A 16,828-nucleotide genomic window follows, 5' to 3' on the forward strand; every position below is an offset into this window, starting at 1 on the left:
GTAGTGCAGCGTTGCTAATTGGCCAGCAGGCCTTGCTTGTTCTTGCTTTCTCAAATTAGATGGTGGCATCCCTACGCACACCCGAGTGACACTGTAGCGTCAGCAAAAGTCTGTAATGCAAACTTGGCTTGAAGCTGTAGTTTTTGTGGGCATGGAGAAGTGAGCACCTACTGCATTTCAGCATGCCGTGGCCCTGATCCCTCCCCAGGCACTTCAAGCCAGAGTCAGCCTACTTGCAGGGATGCATAAAACCAGCCTTTAAGGCCTGTTGTGGTACCCATGTTCAAGAGGCAGTGGATAACTAATCTGTCTGCTCTCCGCAGCAGATGGGCCCAGCTCTCCAGGTCTCAAAGGGAGGGAGGCAGCAGGCCTACAGTTTCCTGATCTGCTGGAGCAGAAGTCCACAGCCCTGCTGAAAAGGCCAGTTTCAATGCTGTGCTCCCTTCCCTCCCCGCTCTGCCTCCTCCCTGACCTGCACACAGTTGCGGGGCCAGTGAGGTCAAACTTCACAGAAAACAAATGTTACTTGATTTTATTTTTGTCAGGTTGATTTTCAGCTGATTCGAGCCCCTGGTGCAGCTCGCTGGGTGGGTGTTAGTGCTGGCACAAGGGGAATGTGTGGCTGAAGGGAGGGAGGGTGGCCAGGATCATCCCTTCTGGTGGTAGCCCAGACTTAGATTGGCTTCAGCACCCTGTGAAACTCAGTCCTCAGACACTTCTAGCAGGCAGCCTGAGTGACACCTTTCCTGTTCCTCACCAGCTTTACAGACAGGCAGAGTCCAGAAGTCACTTTTCGGGCCTCAGTCACTTTTCTCCTCAACTGGATGCTGTAGTAGGTCTGTTGCAGACCCCACAGAGGCTGTCTGAATGCTGCCTTGAGGGGACAGGGCACGAACAGGAGTTACTTGTTTAGGAAATGCCCTCTAAGACCTGGTCCTTGTAGCTCCAGGTAGCTGCTGTAAAGCAGAGTCAGAGGCAGGCTGATGGAAGAGGAGCATGCTCCATCCACGTTGTCTCATGGGGGCTTTACTCTTGTTCTTATAATCTACAGTAACTCACTTGGGTGGAGCTTCCCACTTGCTCAAAAAGTCTACCGAAAATGTAAGAACCTCCTGACTTTCTTGTTCCTGTTAATAATGCTTGTGACATAAATTATTATTTTTACAATAAGCGCAAGAGTGAAAAGAAATACTCCCAGAGACTGGTCTTGCACTTGGAAAACTTGAAATGGAAACATTACTTTCTGAAGAAACACAGACTTCTGAAGAATTGTTTTTTTTTTTTTTTCAGCACACTGAAGCACTAAGTGATTGCACACTTGCAGCATTCACCCTATAAAAAAATAAATACTTTGCGCTTAGAAAACAATTGCAAAAGCAGTCTGCCATGTGAAGCAATGAGACCCTTTGGAGCAGGCACATTAGAAGAAGGAGTGCTAGCTATTTAAACCATCGGATTAGACAGGGAGACTCTTCATGGCTCTTCTGGCTCCTTTTCTGGGATTCATGAGCCCACATATGGGAGCACTGGCTTGTCTCCTGAGGGTAGAAGTAAGGCAGGCCTCATTTCTTGCTTAACTCGTCCCTTCAAGTGGCTAGCCTTTTTCCTATGTGGTTGTTTTTATAGCGATCTCATCTGTAGGTGGGTGAATTGTTCTCTTCCTAGCTTGGCTTTTCTTCTCTGGGTTAGGAATGTTTTGACTGAGGCATTTCTGTTTGTTTGCTTTAGAAAAGTGGCGTCAATTAACCTACCATAGCAGGGGTGGAGGCAAGGCAGCAGACATACCTTTGACCCATGAAGCAGACACTTTTGGAGCCAGATGTTTTTAAGAGCTCCTCAAACTGCTGCTGTCTTCCGGAAACGTGGCCCTCGGCATTGCCAGGGAGCTGCTGAGCAGGGACCGTTTCTGAGAGCAGCCCTTTTCACTGTGTATAAATGCTCTTCTCCCAGAGCAGCGCCTTCCCAACATGAACCCAGCGCTGTGTCTGGGCACATGCTGGAGGTTGTGTTGGTGGTACCTTGAGCTCTCCAGTGGGAGAGGAGCCTATCGGGGTGGTCCGACACCGACTGGAGCTGGGCTGCAGCAGGGAGCGTGCTGAGTAGCATTGGCTAAGGGCAGTTTTTGTTCCTGGAGGCCGCTGGGCAAGTGAGATATCACAGGGGTAGTAGGTGTTGGCCAGAGTACAGCCAGCAACCTAATCTGGTGCAGACCTCCCCGAGAAGTGTCCTGGCTGCCCGGTGTCCCCATTGCTCTGCAATGCTCTCTGTCCCTCTCCCGCCAAAAGCAGAGACAAGGTGTCCGGGCAGTGACTTCCTCCTGCTGGGCACTATGACGGGGACGACGCTGGGGCAGCACCTCGGGGTCAAGGTGCCAGCCTGGCTGGACGCCTGTGGCTTGGGGGTGGCGAAGGGCTCTGCGGGGTCCTGGTGCCCACAGCTCAGGCTCACCTGCCCAGCACAGCAAGGGGAGACCCCGTGTGTCTTCAGTGGTCTGACGAGGACAGCCCTTCCCGGAGGGTTTGTAGGCTGCAAACGGCTCCGGGGCTGTTTCAGCTTCCCTGGTTGGGAGGGCTACAAACCCTCTGCCAGCAGCTCCCTACATCCTGCTGGGAAGTGCGTGGAGAGGCTGGCTTGACTGGCTTTGCTTGTGGCTGCTGTTGAACGAAAAGAGGAAGCACAAGACGTCTTCAGTGGCTGCGGCAGCTTGGGGAGAGGGACACTCAAAGGGGCTGGGAATGTGCCATGGGAAGAGGAAGAGGACTGGGGAGGAAGGGAGAGAGTTAGTGATTGGAAACGTATGCTGGAAAACAGAAGAGTGCCTTGCAGCAAGGCAACCACGTGCAGAGGGGCCACATGTGAGAGAAGGCAAAGCAGTAAAGACTGAAGGAAGACAAGAAGTTTAGCAAAAAGTGCAGCCCAGTTACGGTGCTACACATGGCAATGTCACCCCAAATCCCCCCCTCATTTCACTTTCCTGTGCTCTAACATTGCCGCAGGGATTTTTAAGATTGCAAATAGGAGTAGCGCAGGCACTTGTGCTCCGGACAGGAGGTGTGCGTGGGTCAATCTCTGCTCAGATGTAGCTCAGACTACAGAAAAAAATACAAAGATGGTAGCAGTGTATGAAATCTCCAGCAGCACTCTAATGTCATGATGAAAGCTCTCCTGGCACCTCTAATGCAATTCGCTGAGGCATGATCTCCAGTGCCTTGGCCAGGTTCCCCAGGTATTACAGTTACCTACCTTCAACCGTCAGGAATTCAGTTGTCCCACATTACTCCTGCCGTGGACAGCCCTGTGGCAACCAGTGGGACTACTCTCCTGAGTAAAGGGAGGAACAGACCTCGCTTTTGTGGGCCCGCTGTTAAACGTTAGCTGCATCGCTTTTGGCAGGCAGCCACTTGCCACCTTCTTCACTGCACAGGTTGCCGCACGCTCCTCTGGGGTGCTTCACAGCACGAGATGCTTGCTTGGGATATTCTCCAAACAGGCATGCAAAGTTGTATGACATCAAGCTGAATATATGTAACTTTTGGTTACTTTGGTAACTTGCAGACTTCCACTGCGTGGAGAGGCTTTGGGAAGTGATGAAGGAGACAGAAGCTTCGGAAAATATTGAAGCAGAGGATGGCTGGGCTGGTCAGGCAGGGCTGATGAAATTCTGGCCCAAAAAAAAAAATCTCCAAAGCAGCAAAACAAAGATGGGTAAAGAATTGCCAGTGATTCAGGGGGAAGGAATGGCAGCATTGTCTCTGGTTTAAGCAAAGAATCTGTAATGGAAGATTAAGTGCCAGGGAGCTAATATTCCTCTGCAGCAATTGTTTGATCCCCCTCTTTCCCGCCAAAAAAGCAAGTTGCTGCTGGCTATCTAGCCAGTTAAAAATCCAATCCAAAAAATAATCTAGTCTCTGGTGCCAGTAAGCGCATCTGTCGGTGTGTCAGTGTTGATCCTCCTTCAGTACATGCCACATGCTCCTTTCTTTACACAAGATGGGCTGAAAGGGCCATTAACTAGATTAGAAATTCTAAGGCACAATTAAAAAACATGCTTCTTCTCTGCTTTAATCTTCCCTCCTTTAGCTTCCAGGCTTGTTTTTTTGCTGGCCTGATGCAGTCCTAAGTTGTTTGGGGGTGGCAGGGTATCATTACACAACCATGGCTGATTTCTAGACTGTGTAACATCATGCATTACCTTGGCAGCAACATGCAAGTCCATGAGGCTCTCCAAAAGAGGTGTAACACCGCCAACTAGCAAAACAATAGCTGTGCTTATCACCTGTGGGTGAGAAGATTGGAGCACTGAAACTGTGCAACTGAGAGGCAAAATGATGACTTTCTGCCCAGTTTACCCAGGGCACTTTTAAAGTAGACGCTTGGGGAAGAGGCATCTTATTGAGTGGAGTGAACATGTAACAAACCAGCCAGCAAACATTATCTCCAGATATTATCCGTTATCTCCAGCATAAAAAGGGGAAAAAAAGGAAACATTTGATATCTTTATTCATAATGCAGCTATACATCTATAGGCCTATGGCACACTTGGACAGCTGGAGATACACGGGAAAGAGGTTGACTGAAAGATTGCCGACCATGTGTAGCACTCAGAGAGGGAGAGCTTGTGATCTAACAGCATAGATTAGGGACCCAACACCAGCAGCCGTGGTAGCTGAGTTTCCCCTTTCCTGTACAGACTGTGTGTCTGGGGAAAGTGGCAGTACTGCAAATATCGTCACGGTACGCACACGTGCATAAGGCGTTGTGCTTGTACCCCGCATCTCCTGCTTGCCCAGCGAGGGCAGGTATTTGGATCCTCTGTGAGCAAGGGACTGTTTGGGCAACGCAGGCTGACTGGGCGCTCACCACCTTGCGTCCACAGGGGAAGGAGGGCGGCTCTCACAGAGCTGGTATGTGGCCCCTGCGCGCAAGGACAGCCCAGGAGGTACACCATTATTTGGAGCGCTCCTGCTGTCCTAAGCCACGTTTGCTCATAGAGGATGAACTCTGGTGCGTTATCTGAGAGCAGGTCCTTAAATGCTACATTGAACAAATGCAGTGGGAATTTTTCGTAAGACACACCATACGCTAAAATGGCTTTTTTATTCCTTGGGTAAGAGTTTTCCTCATGCAGAACAGCACTTATTGCTATTATTAATGTCCTCATAGGTCCTTGTGCTAGCTGTGAGTCTTTATAGTTACTGTCATTACAGAATTCTGAAGGTACAGGCCAAATCCTGGGCTACATGCATTAAAAATAGTAGAGTTTAGGAACTTGATGTTTGTCAGGTTTGGGCATCAAGATATTTTTGCATTCTTTCCTGTATTTTTGGTGCTGAAAAGCCCTCATCATCCCTGCCTCTAGGATATAGCAGCAGTATCACAGTATTTCTGTAGAACCCTATTTGCTTATCCTTTTTAAGCTCTACAACATTTTTCCGTATGGTTATGTTTAGGATGCAGTATGGAGGCTTTTCATCTTCCTCTGAAGCACAGGTTGAAATATGGGTCACTGCTAGAATAAAGGAGTGAGACACTGTGATGCTACAGTCTGCTGCATCTGATACGGCAAATCCTCTGTTGCTGTGAAAGTCATGGTCCTTTCTGAACTACATGACTCGGTGGGGTTGCTTTAAAATTGGAGATGCACCTATTTGATACTTTTTTGGAGGAAAGAACAAGATCTTTCACCCTCCTTACTGTGGAGTGTCAGCATGGTTTAAAATTAGTATCAACCAATGTAAAGAGGGAAGGAAATGAAAGAAACATTTCTCCCTTAGAAACAGCCTTGCTTTCCTGTCTTTTCCATAAGTGTATAGACATCTGTCATATTTGGCATCAAAAATATTAAAAATTAAAAAAACTTAACTACCAGGAATTCTCCTGTATCTTTAAAAGTAGACCAACAGGAATGCATAGGCTGTAAAACGGACAAAAGAGAGTTGACCCACTCAAACAGTTAATTGGATTCTGTATGGAGCGCTTAACTCCTGCTTAATAAAACATATAAAATATCACATGTGCTGTTGGAAAAGAACAATGTACAAGGCAAAGTACGATGTAAAAGGCACTGTGTCTTGCAGACTGCATCTTGGAATTGGAAGAGAAGCCTGGCACTGAGGAACATGGGTTTGGTTTCCAACTTTCCCAAATTCACCCCAAATCATTAGCAGATTCCAGTAGTGTGGGATAGCTGATTTGAGATGCCTGTGGTCTTATTTGCTAGAAATACTGAGTACCTATCATATCCACTGATTTTAAGCACAATAAATTGTGGTGAATCAGGCTCTTGGCACTCAGAATACAAACGTCTGAAATGAGCAGAGACTCTCTCGAGAGATATTTTTCCCAGCTATAAAATAGGGAAATAGCTTCATTACAGAAGGGATGTGAAGGTTAAATCATTGAGGTTTTCTGTAAACTGCTCTGAAGCTTTGCAGAGGGAGTCATTATAGGAGTACAAATTAGTCTTTATTTTTTATTTTATTTTATTTATTGCCTCATTTTCAAATAATGAAATTCTGAACATACCTCCTTACTAGTTGCTGAAAAATAAGGAAATGCGAGAGGATTCTTAATGACACTAATAAACCTGCTTGAACACTTTGCCAAAGAATGTTTCATCATTGTAAAAATACCATTTTATTAATACAAACAGTCTTTATGGGATTGCATTGGTTGTGATACAGATTTGCTTATAAAAATATATGAACCAAATTATTTTGTTTGAAATGTTCCCTTTTTATCTGGTTGGAATGGAGCACTTCATTTCCGCATTTCATTTTGCAATGACTTTTTGTTTTAGACTTTTTAATTCGTACTATACAGTAAAAATTTAGAGAATTAAAGTGATGTGGTATTAATCAAAGGGGAATGTACTGACATAGGATATGATTTTATGTGAGTGGAAACTTCAATTAGCAGGAGATTTAAAAATATTTTGGTGGTCCAGTCCACAGCCTTGCTGCCCCTTTCTAGAAAGGAAGAAATTGAAAACTTCAGCTGAAGTATCCAAGAGAGCTGCCTTTGTTTCTTCCATTCAGTCCTACTCATTCTTAATTTCTTTCTTGGCTAAAAGGTAGCATAATTTGAACCTCAGTTATTTTCTTCAGGCTGAAATAGAATAAATTGGACCTCTGAGCAGTGCATGGATTTCTTCACTCATCTCGAACATTTCGAGATTATGGCTGTGTGTGACTGGGGGGATCGTTCATTCATTCAGCCAGTATTGGTGCGTGGGTGAAAATTAATCTCTTTCCCTTCGCTCTGTCATTTGCCTCCATCTGTTCTGCAGCGTTGAGTCCGACGGCTCCGTTCCCCTGCCAAGGCGTCTCCAAAGGGCGCTGGCACGTTGCCGCCTGTGATGCCTCCTCAGGTGCGAACCCGGCTCCTCGCCGCATGTCATGGGAATGGGCTGCCGCAGGAGAGGGGAAGGGGTGGATGCAAACTCTTGGGTTCCTCGTCGCCCTTATGGCTGGGCGTGCTGTTGAGCTGAAAAGTCACCACTGTGTTTGGTGCTACGGATTTTGTTTTCCGTTTTGTTTACCGTTGAGTCTGGTGGGTGCTGTGGGTGCCTACCTGTCATTTCCTTCCTGACACCTCCAGTGGTAGTATGATGCCGGCCAGATAAATTAATTGCTGCACTCCCTAGGGATTTTTTGTCTGCTGATGTGATGTTGCTGTTGTGATTTAACTGATTTCTGTCCCACTGATGAAGGATGCTAATCATGATGTGCAGCAAGTCCCACAAAGTACATGGAGTGCCCCGTCTTATTTTTTTGGGAAGAGGGATGTGGAAACGTGTACTTGGCAGCCACAAGGATCAGAGCGGGAAAAGAGATGAGATGAAACAGAACCGAAATTGTGTTGATCTACAAACTTTGGAGATGATGGGAAGCTCTTACATGGGCCAGAGCCCAGGCAAAGCCCTACATGTTGTACGGGACACGCTGCGTACTCACTGCTGAAATGATCGCAGCTCTGCTGCTTTTCCAGGAAAAACAGAATATGTGAGTCTCCTCAAAGTATGCATTCAATTAGGAACTGTCTGGTTTGGAGTGACTTTCCAGGGGAGTGAGGGAGCTCTCTGAACATCAGCTGGAGCAACTCCTCCGCTGAACGGATGCCGCGCTCCCTTGCGCCACTGCAGAAATTCCTTCAAACCACTCCCTCCTATGTAATTCTTAACACTTTGAGCCTTCAAGACATTTATATAACTTAGCTAGCTTATTCTCACAGGACCTTTGTGGGCTGGATGGAAGGATGGATAAATCCTTAGGCTACTGATTGGGAAACCGAAAAATAGTCCACCATCGCTACAGAAGCTGTTATCTGCAGTGAGGACTTTGGTGTATCAGACCACACCTCTGTCGCATGTTGCACACACATAGAAGTAACACACACATCTAAATGTCTGCCTGCATACAGCTGTATATTTATACTGTGGTCAAGCTTCTTGGATACTGCAGATTCAAACATAACTTGTTTCTGGTTTTCCTCACTGAATGCTCAACTAGTTGACGCTGCTGGTATCACAGAATCACAGCGTCTGGTACAAGCGGTTTGTAAAAGATTTACCTGTTTGGATTGGTCAGTGAGACGGAGGGATGTACTACATGCAGTGATGTTTGTAAAAAGTACGTACGTGGACACAGCAAAATGCAAACCACTGATCATACTAGCCAGAAGCATCAACATGTGAACCTAACCGCTGGTGCATACCGCAGTGCACGCGGAGCCAATAGCGCTGCTTGCTCAGAGCACGCGGCAATGCATCTGCTTTATCTGAGCTGTTTATTTGCTTTTCCTGGAATTGAGCTAGAACCCCCAAAGGATGTTGCATGAGCTTGTAAACCAAAGTAAGGCCTCTTTGTCCTGTGATGCTTGTTTTAGTTTTACTGTGGGTTTTCATGAAAATAATTTGTGATTAAAATTGAAAGCTCCCTTGAGGCAGCTGCCAGAGTGGGGGTTGTTGGTGGGGATTCCTGTGGGGTTGGTTAACTCCAAGCCCTTGGTGCTTAGTTTTTTTTCCCCATTCAGATCCATGTGGAAGAGCTGTTCCCAGATCTAACCAGGGTCGACTGCCTTGGCTTGCAAGGAGGCGACTACTGGAGCTGCGTTCAGCTCGGAGAACCGGCGAGCAGAATTCAGCCCCTGTGTGAGCCGCCTGCACGCTGCTGCAGGCATCTGACACCGTTTTTAGGGAAGGTAAGTCTGACTTAAGAAATTGCCAAACTTCACAGGTTTGTGGTGAAAAGTCAGCACAAAAGGTCTTTGTGAGCTGTGGAGTTCCAACATTTAAATAAGTTAGTATGCTAATTGTAGCAGGTATTAAGGGTAACTAGCCAACTCTTAAAAAGAAAAGACCTCGCAGGGTGATTTATTTGGGTTGCTTCACATGCACTTGGGTGAAAAACGTTTATAGCTCCTCTGCCTCCCTTCTCCGCAAGCGTAATAGTAAGAGCCATGACAAGCATTAAATGTAGGCTAACCCGCACTTCCTCCCCGGCGTGCTGAGTGCCAGCGACCCAAAATCGTTAAACGGGGAGGGAGAAAATGCCTCTGGCTGTGCCTGAGCCCTCGTGTCAGCCTTGCTCTGCAATCTCTGCGCAGAGTGGCAACGGTTTCCTTTCCCCGAGCTGGGCGCTCGCAGCCTGGGTTTCCTGTCAGTGCCTCCACCTACCCCGGCGCTTCTGACACTTCAGGCTTACTGATCAGCTATTTTCTAGCACAGCTCTTTTAGCAAAGGTTTTGCACGTTGTTGCAACAGCTGACTAAGCACCGAGCCCGCAAGTGGAAGACGTGAATGTCGGGCTTTTGCATTCGGCTACGTGGCAGGGCTCGTCCCGAAAGGTTGAGGTAGTTACCTACGTGCTGGCAGCCTGTTAGGCGGATGGGCTGCGCTCTTGGAGCGGGGAGGCGAGCCGTGCCGTGGCCCCCAGGTGGCATAAAAATGCACGCGGACTTTTCAGATACGGCACCTCAAAGAGACTTGTGCAGGAAATTTGCATACTGAAGCAACTGCAGGAGTATAGGCTAAATATGCGACTCGGGGAGCTTTGAGAACAAGGTCATATGCAAAAGCAATTAAATAAATAGGAGAAATTTTATAGAGAAAGGCTCTGTGGACCAGAAGTATGAAACTACAAAGTGATTTTCATATCAGAAAGCCTTGTCATTTCAGCATGTCCCAAAATGGTGCATTCTGGGACATCAGCAGCTGACCTGGAACGAGCTAGCCAACTATGAACTGACTTTTTTATATACGTATATATAGAGAGAGAGAGAGAGAGAGTGTGTGTGTGTGTGTGTGTGTGTGTGTGTGTGTGTAGATATATATATAGAGAGAGAGAGTTTTTCTATATAGAGAGAATTTATATATACAGAGAGATTTATATATATACACACATACATGCATATGAATGTATACACACACACACACAGATATATGCATATATATACATATACACGTTCCTATGCTGAATGCCCTCCACAGTCTGGGTAGTGCAGCCATTCAGAGCACATTTCCACGGTGCTTTCAATTTTCCTGCTCACTTTGGCAGGTTGCTTCTAATACATCTCAAAGAATAATGCAGCCTTGTGTCCAGTTAGTGATGGATGTACTGTAAAATAGTCAAAGTACTGGAACAGTACTGATATCTTTGGTTTGATTCTTAGCCAAACTACGTCTAGCCTTATTTGAGTCTTTGTTTTATTTAGCCTGTAGTGGCAAAAACAACTGTAGATTTCCATTTCAGCACTGTTACTCTACAGTGATCTACTGTAAACAGGTCTTCAATCTTACCAAGCTGAGCAGGTAGGGAAAAAAACTGGGACATACTTTTTTGCAGGGGTAATAATCTGGAGAAATTTATGTAGATAATGAAAAATATGTGTCTTACGTAGCTGGGGAATCCAGTTGCCGCTGTGGAGGTTTTCTCCTGACATGCGCCCTTGCCTAGGCTGGCTCGTTTCTGGCAGCAGAGCGGTCGGGCGCCGGCAGAGCTTATCCTCTGCCTGCTGCCAACGATGCGTTACCGGGCAGCGGCTGTTAAAGTTGGGAGAGCCTGTTCCCTCCTCCTGTCTAAAGAAAAGTGAGAAAGATGAGAGGAATGGAAAATTATTAACAGGACAAAAAAAAAAAAAAGGTGTTAAATGAGTTTATAAGGACCGGGAGAAGGACAATTGAGGAAATGCTGAGAGGAACTATTGATGATAAGAGGAGATGAGGTGGACAGGCTTTGGGGTGGGATGAAGGCTGGTTCAGTGGCAGGACTAAGCAGGATTCAAAAAGGCAATCCAGGGATAGACTGTATGCCTGAAAAGAGATGGACCTGAAAGGGAAGGTTTTTTTGTGCGAGGGGTGTTCATTCAGGGTGGGGGTTGTTTTTAAATGCTTTTCTTGTGCTTTGTCTTTTTAGCATAGCTGTGGCTCATTCTATGTGTATCTGCATCTGTCTTCACACCTGCATGTATCCCATCGATGCTGAACAGCTGAACTATAGAGCAAAAAAGGGCTTAAATGTCCCTTAAGCCTGGGAAAGGGTGGCGTTGATATTACTTGGGAGGAACCTCAGTAGTGAGCTTTATGCCTATGAGAAGTGTTGGCAAGACGACTCCGGAAAATTAAAACCTTTGTTCTTTATATTAGGTGTCACACATCTAGGGTGGAAGATTCGCCTTCAGAGTGTGAGGAAATGAGACGGATGCTCAGTCCCAGAGCTTCTTCACATCTGGTCTGCCTCCTGAATTTGTCAATAAGCCCACCAACTGTGATGGTGCCTTTCCAGGCACGCCTGGAAATCACAGTTGAATTTAATGCAGTATTGACACTTCAGTGAACTGATTTCTCTGAATGCCATGCCAAGCAGATGAGAAGTCTTGTCAGCCAGTTTGGGTCAAGTCAGTCATCCAATCCCCAACCTATAGCTTGTGGGAGTGGAGTACGACAAATGAAGTCATCAGAAAAGCACAAAGGTCTTGTGTCCTTGTGGGGAGAGGTGGAGGTGTAAGAGGAACAATGTATTTGAAATAAATCAATAAATCAAAGATTCTGGTCCTGGGCCAATGTGTTTCTGCGCTGATTCTGACGCCTGTGCAAGAATGCAGCAGAGCGAGGTTTGGCTCGGTGCCCGTGGGGGCTTTTATGCCCTATGTTTGAAATGTCCAGTCACTGCTGGAGCATTGGAGCAGAATTAGCATGCAGTGCTGCATGCCTTTGCTCCCCTGACCCAGAGGACAACAGCCTGTAAACTGAGCAGGTTTTCAGTATGGCAGGCAAGCGGGGGAAAAAAAAGTGGCTTGTGGTGTTACAGCTATTTGTTGTGGGCAAGCTTCTCTCCTTCTGCTGTGTTCAGATTCCATTTTGCCTTCCTCAGATTTCTTGATCTCAGCATATGTGTGCAAGGCTCATTTGTATGTTCAAGGGGAAGGACTCCGTGACTGCATCTGAATAAGATTTCTTCAGTCACCTAAGAAAGCCTGCGCTCTCCAGTAAGGGGCAATCACTGTTTCTACAAACGTGAGGAGATCCCAGGTCCTAATGATGGTTTTGCTAGGCACCGTGATGTTTTTTCCCTTTCCATTTCTCTGTCTCCACGCAGGTTTCAGGATTTGTGAGACACTGGAGAGGATGACGTTTCTTGTCTCTACAGTTTGAACAGGAGAAGGAACAGGACTCATCAGGCTCAGAAGCTTAGGATGTTAATTATGTGCTGGTAGGCTCCCTCGGCGGGGCATGCTGACCGCTGCATGTACAAAAACACCTTTGGTTGCTTTTTCTGGCATGGCATTTTAGCTCTGTGTCTTAACATGTTTGCATGGTAAGTGAGATGGGGCAGCATTTGGAAAAATGAGAATGCAGAGGTATGCAGAGATCATTAGTGTGAGATCTCGCTTGAAGAGTTGCAGAATTAAAAGGAGGGGAGTGTGCTGAAAGTAAGAAGAGTGATTTAGGAGTATAAAGGCAACGAGATGCCAAGGCTATGGATAGATAAATGGAGCATCGACTTGGAGTAAATTGCACTGTAACAGTTCTGTGCACATACATATTTTTGCATTTGAAAGCTAGGCAAGTTTAGCCCTTATTCCTCAGGGCTAAATGTGTCACAGTTGTGGTGGGACTGAATAGCTTTTACAGGTTGCAGTGCGTTTGTGGCTTTTTAAAGATGGGACAGTTTTAGACCTTGCCACAGGTTACTCCATTTATGACTCCTTGAGCCTTGTGTGAGAAGAGAAGTAATAAAGTGAGGAGCCTGAGGAGAGCCTAGGGAGGGAGAGACCATCTAGAGAGCAGCTGGTGGGCACAGGAGGTAGGGGGTGTCTGTGGGTCTCCGCAGGTGGTGGAGAGCAGTTCAGCCATAGTGAGAGAGGAGTCGTAAGGCCATGGAAAGATGAGATCATGTCCAGGACTGGACTAGAAAAGCCGCGGCTGCGCCCAGTACCGGCCCCAGCATCAGCTCACAATGCCAGCTGGAAGCTGCGTTGTGGAGGTAATGTTGGCCTGGCCTGTGCTGTGCTGGCTGTGGCATGGTCTGTTTGTGGCTGATCTGACCAGCCATCCCACCGCTTTCCCACGGGGGCTGCGTCTGGCCTGGGCCAGGTCTTCATGGGTCGCTCTCCTCTCAGATGGGGCTGCAGGCTGCTCTGCTCACAGGGATGCTCTCAGCATTTGGACCTCTCCTTGATGGCTGCCAGTTTTCCCGAGTTTGGACTGCCCACTGTAACAATCCCTGTTGTTCCAGTGTGCCTGCCTCACCCAGGACGTTTTGTGAATGAGGCCTTTTTCACCTTTGATCTCAATGGCCTTCAGTCAGCTGCTTCGGTCAACAGCGGGTGACATGGCAGAGGCAGTTCTCAGCACAGATGTGCTGGGAGTGCTCCCCCAGGTCTGATCTGCTCTGCCATGGGGTCCGCTGAGCCGATGCAGAGGGTCCCGGCCTGCTCAAACTCTGGGGTGAAGCATGAGGAGAGGGGACAATCACTTCAGTGACATGGTCTGCTCTGACAGCACAGTGTGGGCACATGTGGGACCTGTGCCAAACTACCGCTAAGGTCCTCAGAAGCATATTTGGAATTGCCATTAGTGCCTACTAGAAAGCCTCGTGGGTGTCCTGGAGGCAAAAGTACTGCTTTGTAGGACTTGGATCACATCCATACTGCAGAATGCCGGAGTGCAGAGGAGCATTATACAGGAGGGAATTTGTGCTGTGTTTGGGAGCATGTATTTTCCAGGGAAGAGTTACGGCAACACTAATCAGGCTGCTGTAGGACCTGGGAACATTTTGCCTCACAGGTACTTTGAAAAGATCCATAAGATCCAAAAAATAACCCTCTCCTAAACCATTTGGATGTCTTGAGGTAAGAAAAGGTGCTCTGTGGCTCCTGCATCTCTGCCTTCCCATCCCGGAGTCCTTTGTCAGCTGCTCCCTGACTGCCTTTTGTGCTCCATCTGGTCCCCTAAAGCACTGCTAGCCTGCTGTGGAAAACCAGGGACATCCGTTGGCGAGAGCGAAACCCTGCACCTCCAGACATTTCCTGCAGAGCAGGCTGTCTCACGTGGGAGCTGCCTCTGGAGGAGATCAGCACGGCCAGTTGCTAAATCAGGAAAACATGTAGGTGAGTGATTAGGTCTATGAACTTCTGTTTGGCCAGATTTGTATTGTCCAATGACTTGGCAGTGCTCAGGTCTGATAGTACCACACCTTGCTACCAAGTAGCACTTGCAGTAGTTTCCTGAGAGAGCTGAGAAGAGGGCTCACTAGCCTCTGGAGACACAGGTCCTCTCGTTGTACCTACAGGGAGCAAAAGATTATTTCTAACAAAGCGCAGTCTCTGAAGGCTTCCTTTAGCCCAGTGCAACAGGAGAATCAACTTCTTTGCAGTGACTCAGATTCTGTTCCTTCACAGAGAGGTGGGAATAAACCCACAAACCTGTGCATCGTCTTCCCTTGTCCAGAGACTGTCAGAGCATGACTTCCTCTGCGATGCCTCAGTGAGATAACGGTCTTCTCAGTGCCTGTGTGGAAGACCTTGGTGAGACTGTGAATAGAGAGCAGCGCTCTTTGGCCTGAAGACTATTCCCCATCTCCCGTACTCTCAAGGAACATGTCTTTCCTTGGAGAAGGGAATTTGGCCTGTAGCGTGTGTGGTCCGAGATGTGCTGGCCGCAGAGGTTGCCTTCCCCCTTCCTGCATTGCACGGCCTTGTTGAGGCTGCGAAAAGGATGCCACCTGGAGACCTCTCTTACATGGAGGGGGAGCTGCTGGTTTGGGATTCACTTCCCCATGGTCTTCAGCAGCCTGGATTCGTTACCTTTCTGGCCATGGCTTAGGGCCCAGTTTCCCTCGGAGGGAGGTTGCCTAAGACATTTGTTGGGGCGGGATCTTCTTAATTTCATCTGAAGTTTCAATTGTCATTGGGAGCACTGTGGGAGCAAGGGAGTTGTAGTGGAATAAGCTGTGGCTATTTCTTGCTATTAATATCAATGACATTGTAGTTTGAATTGCTATAATGCTGCCCAGAGCATAGGGCGGGCCCCTTTGGACTTAGTGGCAATTTTTTTAAATACTGAAATAAACAAAAATGGGGTTTCCAGCAAGCGACCTCTGCTGCTGTTGCCGTGCTCCTCCCAGGAAAGAACTCGCCTCAGAAAGACTCGGCAGCCCTGCAGAGTGGGAAGGGCTGCTCACAAAAGAGACAAAAAAAAAAGAAGGCAGTAAAAAGCAGCTGCTAGAAGTAAGAGCTAGACTAATGTGGAGATGAAAGCATTTGTGCAGAGCAGAGGTGGAGAATATTGGATCTGTGGAGTGGGCGGAAGTGTCCTAATGAATGAGCAGAATGATGCTGGGCTGTCTGGAATAACAAAAAGGAAAGGAGGGCGTTAGGATTTGATAGTACAGACTTAGGAAAAAATGAGAAGCTGAGAAGAGAAGGAAATCGTGGCTAATTTAAAACTGCCTTGGAGAAGCAGGTGGGAGGAAGACCTTGAACATTCGCTGTACTATGATTTGAAAGTAAGGAAATGGAAAAACAAGGGTTAGAAGACAGAACGAGGGAGGGCTCCTCTCTCCCTCTCTCACTTTCTCTCTCTTTAATGTGAACAATACCAATTGTTACAGAGAACGTTAGTGATTTTCTGAGAAAATGCAGAGCTCCTGGAGTGAACTGTCCTGAGGGAAGGGCTGAGAAAGAGAATGAAGCCAGCGGCTCCCAGAAAAATTACGATGATACAAAGAGTCACAGACACTTTCAGTTGCACTAAAATATTTACTCTTTGCCTGTCTTTTCGAAGCCCACGTCGAGAAATGGAGGAGGGCCGCTCCTCTTTAACAGGCTTCAGTTGTATTATCAGGTGGCACGTTAGGGAGATAAATAACAGCAGCAAAAGGAGCTTTATCAGCTCTTCCTGCTGTTACTTATTTTGGACCACATTCTTATTGACTTGCTTGGGTGTGCTCTGGGGTAACTGAGTGTGGACACCTCTCCCCAGTGTGCCTGTATTTCCTTTTATTGCCTGCTTAACATGACAGAGGTGACAACTCCATTATGTAAGTTGCATGTGACAGTGGCATAGTGCCCCTCTTGAAAAGCTGCCCAGGTCTGTATCTGACATTTTATACAAAGAGAGAGAAGGCCATCCAGAAAAAATAGGCACAAGCAGCCAATACAATCAGCTTCGATATATTCTCCCCTTCTCAAAAAAAATGAACATCTTTCCAAAATAATCAGAGCTGCCTGTTAAATAACACTTAGTCTGCTCAGAGGAAGTAAGGCATGACGGGACTGCAGGCCAATTCCAACGAAAACAGTTGGGCTTGTTTGGCTCCTGACAATG

The sequence above is a fragment of the Struthio camelus genome, chromosome 3 (genome assembly GCF_040807025.1).
Source record: "Struthio camelus isolate bStrCam1 chromosome 3, bStrCam1.hap1, whole genome shotgun sequence".
Lineage (NCBI taxonomy): Eukaryota > Metazoa > Chordata > Aves > Struthioniformes > Struthionidae > Struthio > Struthio camelus.